Source organism: Cheilinus undulatus, linkage group 12 (genome assembly GCF_018320785.1).
Source record: "Cheilinus undulatus linkage group 12, ASM1832078v1, whole genome shotgun sequence".
Taxonomy (NCBI): domain Eukaryota; kingdom Metazoa; phylum Chordata; class Actinopteri; order Labriformes; family Labridae; genus Cheilinus; species Cheilinus undulatus.
Window position 1 is genome coordinate 28,840,493 of NC_054876.1, and position 13,294 is coordinate 28,853,786.

The following is a 13,294-nucleotide window of genomic DNA, read 5'->3' on the forward strand; positions in this document are numbered from 1 at the left end:
GGCCAAAGAGTTGCTGTAATCTAAAATAATAAAAAGATTCTCCACACAAAAAGATTTTGATATTCATCAGCAGGAAATTATGCATCTGCATTTACCAAATTCACTTACAGCTATCTACCTCTCAAACCCAACAGACTGTATCACACAGTTACTGTCAAACAGATTTTGTGGCAGTCGAAGACAGAGTTATAAAATAGATTTTAATCTATAAAACCACTTGTAGATAAAAACAGGTGTGATAAGCCTAGTTTTTTTTTACAACAGATTTAAGAAATTATTCCATCAACCTTTAACTTGTTTTAAATTTAGTGTCACTATAGCCATTTCCAACGCAAGATCATACCATCTGCTGTACTTTAAAGAGCTTATTGAATAAACAGTCGAAATGCTGGGGGCTTTTATCATGAAATTTTGCTACACCTACACAGAGTTATACTTCTGTAGCTCTGCTAGAGTGGATAAAAACTGTTTTATATTTGTAAATCTGTAGCAATCAGTGGGTCTTAAAGGATCAATGAAATCTTTTACAGGTTTTGGATCATGGGGACCCTTTTTGCAGGACCATTTTTGTTATAATATTATGATCAGTAAGGTACAGTGGAGATTCAAAAGGTGAATGAAATAACTATGAAGCTGATGTCTGATTGTCCGATGTCTTACAGCTGCCTAGTTTGTGCCTACTGTGTTGGTTGGATCTTGAAAAGGCAGGAATCACAGGAATAAAAACCTTCTAGGGATAGCATGAGTCATACTTAATACTAATAATAATAATAATAATAATAATATAACTTATTATTTTATTTTATTTTATTTATTTCATTTTATTTTATTTAATAATAATTTATGTAGCAAGTCATGAACAGTAAAGTCTCATAGTGCTTTACAAAACAGATAGAAGAAACAAAGGAAATGATAAGGTACAATTCAAAAAAGAAACCAAAGTCCACAAAACAGGTTAAGTAAAGGCCGGGCTAATCAACTTGGTTTTTAAAAGACTGTGTCCACGGATTTTAAACCCAACTGAAGAGAGCTCCAAAGAGTCAGAACAATGACCTTAGATGCACAGTCTCTGGGTTTAAGTCTGGAGTCTGGAACAACCAACAGACCCTGATCAGAGGACTGGAGAAGTCCTGCTGGGATAATAAGGCTGCAAAAGTTCGGTAAGGTAGGCTGGTGCCTCTCTATGCACAACTTTCAAAGTACAAGCAAGAATCTTGAGTGGATTCTGAAAAGTATGGAAAGCCAGTGGAGAGAATACAGGATTGGTGTTATGTGTGACCTTTTTGAAGACTATGTAAGTAGTCTGATTCAGAGATGTTTTACTGAGACAGGTGAAAAGTGAGTTACAGTTGTCCCAACAGGAGGAAATGAATGCATGAATAATAATCTCCATCTGAGCCATGGAAAAAAAGCCTATGTCGCAGTTGGGCAATATTTTTGAGTTTGAAAAAAAAAAAAAAAAAAAGCAAGAATGAACCAGATTACTGACATGTTGGTCTAGGGACAAGGACTGACTGAACGAAACACCTGGGCTGCAAAGAATACTTTTCACAGAAGAAGGTAAGGTACCAAGTTGTTGTAGTATAAGTCGACCAAGCCACCTGGGGCAGATACAAGGACTTCAGTTTTGCCAGTTTTAAACTGCAGATAATCTGCCCTCTAATCTTTAATGGCACTCAAACAACTAGGTAAAATTGAGACTTTTGAGAAATTTTTAGTTGTAAAGGAGCTATGTAATTGGATGTTGTCTGCACAAGATATACAGTATCTTTAAAGCTGTTTATTATGTGGCTGATTGGAAGTGGGTCCAAAGAACCTTGGGGAACTCCTCAAACCTTAGACCAGTGTTTCCCAACCATTTCTCCTTGGTGACCCCCCTACATGTACCCAAGACAAGCGGGGCACCCCCAGGACCCTAAGACGGAAGAAAAAGTGACACACTGTCATCAAAAATGAACATAAATTTTAGTTGTTTCCCTAAAAAAGGCTTATGCATGCTTTTCTTACCAAAAGACCTTTGTATAAACCACTTGATAACTGCTTTATCATGGTTTTAGTCAATATTTGCAAATCAAATTTTGGCTGCCTCTTTGCAAACAAAGCCTCAACCCCCCCCCCCCCAAGATCTTTGGTCCTCCCCTGGTCCTGGACCCCAGGTTGGGAACCAATGCCTTAGACATACCCTGGTTAACACACACCTGTCAAACAGTGTTTTTTGACAGTATTTTTCCAGTAGAACTTTAAGGACTTTGTGCCTGGTTTTATGAAGCAAAAATGAGGTCTGCCTCCAGCAGTATAAAATAACTCCTTATTTTTTCTCCCTGTTTTTATGTACAATGACTTCAACAGTGATTGCAACAAGTCCAATCATGTTGCCTAGGTGTTATTTTTTTTTACATCCTAGTACAGCAAATCCTGATGCAAATTGGAACTAGACGAGGCAGTTCATTGAAAGGTAGTTACACATATATTTCACACAGCAAGAAAAAATAAATAGTTGGACTCACTGCACTTCATAGAACTAATGCTCATATTTTAGCTATAGTACCGCAGCGTTGCATTAAACATGACATAGGACACACAACAAACGCATTTTCATCTTTGCATGATAGAAGGCAAAACCATATGGATGATGATGGTGTAGAACATGACACAATGTGTGTGAGAAAGCATCTAAAAGCCTCAGAGCATGAGAAGGAGGGGGGAGTGTTTTTCGTACAGTATAGACTGCATCAGTGTAAAGTGACTCGTTATACTTTAATGTAACACACACTCAAGCACAAACACCAAACCACATGCTTAAACAATCACTCACACAGAAACACATTGAGACAAACGCACACATCCACACAAACAGAAAGAGAGCCAGAGATAGTTTTAATCAGACTGCACACCCACAGTCAGAGCTCTAACTGACTCAGACAGTCTGTGTAACAGCCTGCCTGCTTCCAGCCAGAGCTCATCTCACCAGAGCTGCTTGCTCACCTCTAAATGAGGGCTGTCAAGCGGAGCCATAGTGACGCCTGCCACCTCTAATTGGCAGTGCATTAACGATCAAATCAGGCTAATTAGCCAGAGCACGGTAATGAGGAATAATATTCTAGCCGTGTGTGATTGTGGCACATGGCTACTCTGCCACTGACGTCCTATTTGCATATTCCAATTTCCCAGGGAACAATGGAAGCAAATTAGACGACTAGAACAGTAAGAGAAGAAGAGATATGACATAGAGAGGAGGAGAGAGGAAGTCAGAGAAAGTGGGCTCAGTTAAACTGAGGATTTGTTAGCTTTTGATACCTCAATTCCACAATAAAGGATGGCTCAACTTCCCTTTAAAATAACATGGAAATACCAAATATAGAAACCTATCTCCTATTTTAACAACTGCAGCCTAGCTTCTATATTTAACCCAGGATAGAAAAGCAACTTAATAGTGAGGAAAAGGGTAACTTATGCTTCAAAAGGCACCAAATGTTTCGATATTTTCTCAATCCACAATTTAAAGTTTAGATTTAAGCTTGTTAGTGAACACAAGGCTCATTTGAACAAAATGAAAAACAAATGAGCACAACAGCCACCGAGCAAAGACATGGAAGCATTGCTACACCTTTACAAAGTTGGCTGATCTGCTGTGTAATTTTGCAGACTAAGGATATTGGCAGCTCTAGAAGGCTTATAGCATATTAAAGGATAACAGCACTGTCAATGCTTTCAACAAAATAAAACACTTACAGCACATCTGCATGCTTGTTTCCAGTTGTTCTTACTGGGACCACTTTGCTCATGCTAGTGTCATGAGAGATGATTGCTTAGTTTGTATAATAACACATTCAGTGACAAATGATAGTTACAGCAGAGTTTTGAAGCCTAGTGATGACAGTCACAATTTTGGAAATACTATTGAAAATGACCTTGTCTTTGGACTACTTGAAAACAGATTAAAAACACCCAACCAAAATACAACACAAAAAGATGAGTTATAAAAAAAATGTACCCCCCCCACCTCCCACACACACACACACACTGGGTATGTTAATAAAGACATAAAATTGCCCTTATTTATCTATTAGGGCCTGAGCACTGAGGGTGCAAGGACCCTATTGAAATTGTAGTCATTATTATTCAGTCCAAAGAAATACTAATTTTGGGGGGCTTTACTATGCTCAAAAACTCACCAAACTTTCCAGAAAACTGTCCCCGGTTGAAATTTCAGTATTCTACTGCTTTAATGCAAGTCCCCATGGTCGCCCCAAACATTTTCATGAACTAGTCTGGGTGATTTTACCGATTTTACTACTGACACCAGAATTTTTTACTCATAGCAGACAAGATCTGAAGTTGTGCGAGTTTTGCCGTAATAGGGGCCAGGACTTGAACTCCTTTTTTTTTTTTTTTTCATTTTTTCCAGTGAAAATACAGCAATAATGCCTTAGAACTTTTAAGACTTTAACTTTTAAGAGTTTATTTCTATCATCAGCAAACTTGACAGGGAAGATCACACATTGATGCTGAATACATCCATGCATCAATAGCCCTGCCTTGTCACAGCACCCCCTTCTGCCAGTTGAACATTTCAACCTCTGATTTTTGCCTCAACAACATTCAAACCCTGCTCACCATTTCACCATTCAACCTAAGCTCATGACTTTTGGTCTGCATATGGATCCTTATGAGACCTACAAAAAAGCCTCTTGGGTCCATGCCCAAATCCCAACACGAAGTCCACCAGCTTTATCTCAATTTCAAAACAAAGCATTTTTGGTGGTACCAAATGACTTGACCTCTTTTAACTTTAGCATACATCACTCTTTGTTCTTCAGCATTTTCACGCAACACAACAGTTTCACACTGAACACACCCACATGCAAACATTTCATCATAGTGCCCTCTACTGGCAACAGGAAGTGACACATTCTGGTCATTTCTTTACTTCACATTCTGGACTGAACCTATCAAGGCTAGATTTTTCAAACTGAAGTCTTCAATACTTGTCCACAACACAGATATGGTTCTCTAAAGTATAATTCACTGGCCATGGCAAGTATTTCAATATCTCACCACTTTTACAGGAAGCAGGCATAACTCTCATATGAAACTTCTGGTTTGCATCCAATTTCAAATCAAGGTCTGTCCCTTTACACATTCAAAGGTTAATTTCATTATTTTGCTATAGGGCCCATCAGTGCCACTTGCACCCTATTTTTTTTTTTTTTGTACTTTCATTCATTCATTCATCCATTTATTTTTGTAGTATGATTTAAATGTGTATTTCTGTGGCAAAGTAGACATTTTAACATGGGTGTTAATGTAACTTTTGAGCCTTTGCAACCGGCCTTAAGAGGACACTTAAGGAACTGCAGCTATTTCGATTGGATTCATTGTGAAAAACTGAGGATATTGCTTGGATGGATGAGAGTGGGAGGGAAAGTTTGTCATGTAAGGGTGAAAAGTGTTAAATCTAAGCAATATTACTCTATTGTAACCTTGCAAAGCAGATGGATACGCCTGTTTCCGTGTTTCTCACCGGCGAATCCATCTGGCAAAGCTCCCATCTGAACCATTTGGGCCCAGTTAGAAAGTGAGAGGACCAATAAGTGACGAGGGGCAGTACTGTCAGACGAGGGAGAGTCGTAAGATAAGCAAGCACCAACAAGAGACTGGTGCAATTATGGTGGAAGAGATTAGCGTGGATGCTGCTAAAGTGCCAGTTTTATCAGAACTTGACAACATTTCTTCATTAAAAGAAAAACAAAGAAAAGCAGTGAGTTGTTTTCCATCCATAAACGACAAAAGTCAGGTACTGACATGTCTATAGTCGCCATGGTTTTGCGTTATGCTGTTCTCTATGGAGTTTATTCCTCGGTAGCGGCGCAAGCGCACCTTGGTAGCGGCTTTGGCATCACGTGTTTTGTTGCTCTGATTGGCAAGTAAAGATGTGACAGACAGAACATTCATCCAATCATCCTCTGATTTTTTTTTTTTTTCAAAGGGTCTGCCCTTTCCCAAATGCTGTACATGAGAGGTTTTCCAGGTGTCAGGTTAACTCTATTGTAGATCAATCTAATTCAGGTACATCAATTCAATAAGAGGCATTTGGGTTGCATTTACATTTGTTTGCCATTTCAGGCATGTCTTAAAGCATTTTCAGGAGACAACTTTTTATGTTTATAGTAGAAATACCATTGGTGCTACCAGGAGAAAGGCCATTTAACATCACTTTGTAAATGCTCTGAATAAACTATCCTGATCACCTAAAGGAATCATTGATTGTCCCGAGTAGATAAAAAGTCCATCCTTGAACAGGCTCAAGGGAGCCATGGCATCAGTTTTTTAAAGGAGAGAGCAGCCTGAAGACGGCTGAGCAGAGAGCAGAATGAGTAATGAACAGAAAAAGACATTAACATGAGAAAGAGGATAGACTACAGTCTGTAAGAGATTTAAACATGTCAGCCATTAGTCAAAGCTCTAATAGTCTTAGTTTGGTGTTTATATATGTTTGTGTCTGACAGATGTCTGCAGAATTTTGAGCACATCTTTATTTTAATTTATTGTGTTCAACATTTCAGTTTGCACCTCCTTTCAGTGCGTACTGTATGAGTGGGTGTGAGTGTGTTTTTGTGTGTGTTAATATGCATAATGCAGAGATCTTTGCATCTTTACAGTGACATTTAAAGCAGAGTCAGGGATTGGCTTACAGGACCTACGCCATTTGTGTTTTCTTAAAAGCCCCTATCTTTCAGATTATTATTTAAACTAGAACCACCATCAGTATCTCCCTGGCTGAACACTGCAGGTCAACAGAAATTAGATAAACAGGGAAATATCCCCATCTGCTGTTCTGCCCCTGCTACCTGACAAAAGTATGTGGCAAGGTGTGCAGGAATGAAAGTGTGATAAGTTTCATTTGTCATCTTATCCTGGTGAGCATATCAACTGTAAGACACTCAATTGTTTTCCTAATGCATTTCCTCAAAAGTTGGCTGCCATCTACAGAGAGTAAAATTTGTCAGACTGGCTAAAATGTTTGTGGCAGTCAATGAATCGTAGCTCGTTGTTGTGAGCTATGGTTAGCTTGCCAGCGTTAGCAGCAGTTAGCTCACATGCTACATTGGCTAAATCAGTTTTTGCTTGATCAAGGTTGATTAAAACGTCCCAGACCAAAAAATTAAAACAGATGTGGGAGTCATCATCCAGGTAACCAGTGAAATACTAGCTTGCTGGATTTGTCACTTAGGTAACCAAGAAATCAGATGTCAAACAGAAAATCACAACTCAGACAAAAAATTTTATCAATGATTAAGTAAATTGGAAACATAAACTACCCATTTAATGCAACCGATCTGTTATACTGCTGAATGTTGAAGCTGGAAATAATTTGATGATTATAAATCAGGTGATGATGTCAATAAAAAGGAACCACCATCCCAGTCTGACACTCCACAGGTACTGTCCCAGTCTTCTATGCGACACTGAAGAGGCATGTAAACCACAACAGCCCTAAAATGTCCAGGTCAAAGTCCCCTTCAAGAATCACCACCTTATCATGGGGGAGGGGTTTGTGAGTCCCTATGAACCTGGGACCTATATTGTCAAGGGCACTAGCCATTAAGGCATTAACCAGAAAGCTGTAGTAACCAGAACATACTTATAATACTCCCATGTGGAAGAAAACTGTAACTCATCCTCATTTGTTTAAGTGTAATATATAACGTGCACACACATTTAAAACACACAAACACATTATTAAGACCAGACCTCTCTCTGTGCCCAAGATAAATGTGATGTTTACAGTGATTTTATGGAGCACATTTTCTGCCCTCCATTTTATTCCTGTTTTGCCTGTAAACGTTGAGAGGTTGTGCCTTTAAATGAATAATTAGAGAGCTGTAATGCACTGCTTTGTTTTATTTGTTTACCCCTAAAGAGCCTCATAAAGAAGGTAAAGGAAATGGGCATGAGAGTGAAAGAGACGGAAGCAAGAGGGGGAAGACCATGAGATATTCTTTCATATAAAACAGAAACTAATTTTAGCTCATCAGGTCATAACTGTCAAACTGGCAAACTGTCTTTGTACTCACAAAGACCACCCACCTTTTACATATCAAGCAACGTATGTCCTGGTTATAAGCTGGCAACTGTTTAAAAAGACATTGAACTAGGATGTTTTCCAAGGAGGAAAAAATAAACCTAAGAATGGACATATATTTGGTAACCGGACACACCAGGTAGGCTGTTTCACATACACATGGCATGAACTCAGGGGTTGACTGGAAAATGTCTGTTAGTCACAGTTGTTGTGGGCCAATCACAAAGATGTGACCTAGTAGGTCGTAAACTATAGTGTAATAAACTACATAACCCAAGCTCAACTATCATTTTTCTCTATCAGTGGAGCTAGTAAGTAACTCAAACTCTTATCAAAGCCATTCAGGAAGAAAAAGAAAAAACATCATTTGCAGCAAGAAAGGCATTCAGTGTTGTCCTTTGCTCTTTTTTAAATAAAGAAAATATTTTATCAATTCCGAGCTGCTGATCTATTTACTGGCAGCCACTGTGCACAGGTTAGCAATACAACTACATTAGAGTGTTTTAGCTTTAAGCTTTGCAAGACAGATCTGCTGATGATAGACATGGAATCTGGTCAACATTTATGCTTTACATTTAGTGAACTAAAAAAAAAAACTTACATGTGATGCCAATGTTGCTCTTAACAACTGCATGTGTGCATCTGTGTAGTTTTGTGGTTCTTCTGATTTCATGTAAAGATTTTGGTCTCTTGTGATTTTTTTGTGGTGAAAGAACTAAAAGAGGTCTTAAAATCCATACCTGACATTGGTACCAATTATATAGTTATAGAACATATACTTTCTGCATTGATGTTGGAGGTATAGTGTTGCACGGTATTGGACACATTTCACTGGCTAAAATGAATTTTTGTAATTGCATATACTCAACTGAAATGTTCCTCAGAATCGCTGTGTGTCTGATCCGTGGCTGTGAGCCCGCTGTTCTAAATGTATTCTTTTTTGTTTGTCAGGTCTGAGTCAAACACCCAGTCAGAGTAAGGCTGCATTGCATTAAACAATCACAGCCCTCTGAGGAGAATGTTTTGGGTTGACAGGCAACAGTCAAGTTTATTTTGTTTTCCCTACAATGCTCATGATGCTCAGCACCACTTTGAACCAAATTTAAGTTCCAATTTATTGGTTAGTGAGTTCCACTTATCCACTCTCATGGTGGGGATTGTGCAGAGTGGGCCAAATGGCAGACCAGGATTCCAGAATCTGGATCCAAATTACAGATCAGATTTTTGTCAAGCAATTTTTAACTTGAACTGTGTTAGATGCTTTTAAGGTACCCTCAAAGTACATTTTCTGGCTTTCATGTGGAGATTTTTACAAACTCCAAGCTGGCTTCCATGTGTTCTGCACTGAGGAGAAGCTTCTGTCTTGCCACTCTGCTGTAAAGCTCAGATCGGTGGAGGGCTGCAGTGTTGGCTGTCCTTCTGGAACTTTGTCCCATCTCCACACAGGATCTCTGGAGTTCATTCGGAAAGACCATCAGCTTCTTGGTCACCTCTCTTACTGCCTCATGGCTTGGTTTTTGCTCTGATAAGTATTGTCAGCTGTGAGGCCTTCTATAGAGAGGTGTGGGCCTTTCCAAATCATGTCCAAACAATTTGATGTACCTCAGGTGGACTCCAATCAAGGCATCATAACATGAATATGCCAATGTGATATTTCGGATTCTATTTTTTCAAAGAATTGTAAAATTTGGAATACACATTTTCACTTTGTCACAATTGGGCACTGGGAGCAGATTAATGAGAAGGGAGAAATTGAGATATTTATGCCACATTTTTCTGTAGTGATACCCATGACTAGGTTTGATGCTCTGTGTTCTGTGTTTTGATTTGTGGAAAATCCGTGTCAGAGACTTCATTCTAGTGCATGAATATTGCACTCTCAAAGACCTTGACATGGAAAGTAGATAAACAGCAGCTTTCCTCAGGAACAGCTGATTCATAATTTGTTAACCATGAATCATGTTTAATAGTGGCTGTTTTACATGCTTGTGTTGTAGAAACATGCATAATGGTGAATCTTTAAAGGGAACATGTACTTAGTTATTACCTATGATAAAACAGGCCCTATGTTGCACTCTTAAAGGACCCAAGTCTTACCTTAGAAGATCAAATGAAGTTAAAAATACCAAGGATATTGATGAGCGGTGAGGTCACAGCTTATATAATGTCCCTTTACTTGCCATGCTCCACAAAGTTTTGACAGGTGTAATATTTCCCAGCTGCCAACAACCTTCTGGTCAGTGATCTTCAATTTACACCACTGTGCTGCAGTAAAGCTATACTATGAATCTCCAGGAAGACAGATGATCATAATTATATGTTCTGCTGCTGAAATTGATTAAATTGATGTCAAAATATGACAAGTCTGCCCATTGAGGCAGTCATAACTTGACAAGCTTGATTTACATCTCACATACACACCAACCAGAATCTGGATACACTCGTGACATTGAGACCATATTCATTGAACTCCTATTGTATTTCTTCCCCACTTGTCTCATATAAAGTATTCAGAGTTGATAAAGCAGTGTAGAAGTGAATAGACCATCATTTGGCTGAATGTCAGTATTATCTGTATTTTATTGTACTCGCTGTTCCCAAACCACGGCCTCCGTGCTTCAGCTGAAAGCACACAAGATCATAATTGTTTGTGTCACATTATGCAATCAGTGCTCCATTCTCAACGATGACAGCATAAATTAAGCTGTCAAAACAGTTTCATGACTGTCCAATCAGTGCAGTCATGGCTGCTGGGGTATGAATTATAATAATGACTGAACCCATTTGTATGTGAAAACAGAAAGGAGGAAAAAATGTATTCGGGAGAGAAACAAAGAGAAGGCAGTTTAAGTGACTGTTATGTATTTGGCATAAAAACACAATTAAAACACAAACACTTGATATGCAACTTGGCAAGTGGTTTCCAACTGGTTTAGGGATTAAATTTCACCAAGATGTCCAGAGCAAGACACATACACTCATTCAGTTATTACTAAAACTTCCTTTGTAGTGAATTAAAGCCAAGCACTTACTCGCTATGAAGTGACAGCGCAGGCTTAATATCAGATTAGAAAGAGAGAGCATCCAATCACAGATTAGTAAAACATGCATACACATGAAACAAAAAGATAAAACACAGCAGTCCTCAGAATAAACTGAAGCTTTGCTTTAATACCAGTGTCTGAGTACCACTGAGTACCTTTCTATGCTGGCAGCATCCACTATCTCCGTCAGAGTACCTCTCACCAGCTTTTTAAAAGTACCAGCTCAAGCTGGACCATACACAGTTCTGGTACTAGACATTATGGTTTTCCATACAGTATATACTTTGACCCAACCTCCTCACATAAGTAGAAAAAGAAAAAAGAGCCAAAGATATAAAGCTCTTCTGAAAATAAACCTCAAGCACCACTTTAATAATCCAATGCAAAACAAATGATAAACTATGGATATCAAACAAACCAAAAACCTGCTATGTGATTGGTTCTCCCTTAAGTTTGCAAAATTAGAAATCATGATTTAGTATAAACAAGGAAACTAAAAAAAACTGTTTCTCCTAAATAAATATCCATAGCAGTACGAGCATGCTAAACTGTCTGTAAATCAGCTTAATGCTGTCTGACCTATCAGAACAGTCGCAGTTTGTGTATGTTAAACTAGTGCTCTTTCATCTCTTTGCTCCTTCCTGAAATTGTTTAGTTATGTCTCCTTAGCCTAATGTAAGCATGCTAAAGTCTAGCAATGTCAGTGCTGGTGCCTAATTTTATTTCTCATACTGAATTATCTTGTATTTATAACAAAATATAATATTAAATACAATGTAAAGTGAACATGAATCTGTATTTAGGTTTGTTGTATGACAGGTCACTGTGCTATGAACCCCCCAGGTCAAATTTCAGTCAGAAAAAACATCTCTAAGTTTTTGAAATTAAGCTTCAAAATCATGAAAAATTGAGGCAGTAAAATCTGCTCCAAGATGGTGTGGGCGTGTCTGTTGAATGAGCTGAAGCCACACCCCACTCAAGAGAAAAACAACCCTCTCGAATTAAAAAATGCTACAATCTGAATTGAGGAAAGCACTTATGCTGTTAGCCTGGCCCTTGACTTTACGTTGACTGCAGAAGAAGAGACAAAGTCTGTTTTCTGCCTCAAATCTGTGGCTGATAGATCTGGTAAATTTACCTCACAATGAACAAAAAACAGCATTTAACTGACTGTTAACTTTCAGTAAAGGCAGTGACCTTGGCTAACAACAGACTGTACTGAGATTAACTGCTCTGTGACTTTATATTGTAGTGCTAGAGGGGCGGAGTCGTTACATACTGTGGGCTTATGACATCATGGACCACATATTGGCCCCGCCCACATGAAACTCAGTCAGGGAAGAGGTGAAAAATTTTCTAATGGTCTAAATCCAAAATTCAGTCACATGTAGATTTCAGTGTTTTCACATGTTTACAGCAACCATATTCCAACATATCTTGTGTGTTAAGACAAAAACGTTGGATTTCACTTTACATGGTCTTTACTCTGCTCCCTGTGGAGTCAAACCTAATGGCCCGTGTTAATTTTCTTTGATCAAAAAACTGTACCAAAATGGCACAAGGTGATTCCGCCCATAGTATGCCCATACTAAAACCTCTGAATCTTTGCACTGCTTCACTTCATTTACAAAAAATCCTGGCAAGAGTCAGATGTTATTATGTAAGTTACAACAGAGTTCTTGAGGCTGCTGCAGGATTTCAATGGAGATAAATACTCTAAAAGAGTAAAGGTTTTATAATCAGACATAAATCTTTGAGTTAAGCCATGCTCCATCTTTATTTACTCTGATCCAGTAGCATCTATAGTGATTCTTACATCTCTGTACAGAGTCATTTTTACTTTAATACCAAGTTAATTCATGGAGACATAGTAGTTGCAGAGATATAGGGTATTCTATTAAGTTGGGGTATGTTATTTTTGAGCTTGAGTCTTTCAAAAGGCCCTTTTTGGGAGAACATTCCAACCATTGGTTTAGTTTTAGGCAGTGGTGTAGTGGTGTCTGCAGAAGTAGGTATTCTCTTAATTTATGTACCATGTTTTTTAAATTCAGTGTAGTAATTAAGCAAAGAATAAACAGTTCAGACAGGAACCATCTTGTCACATATTTATTATTTTATGCAAGGTGGATCTACAGTTTTAATTGGTTGAGCTCTTAAGATGCTC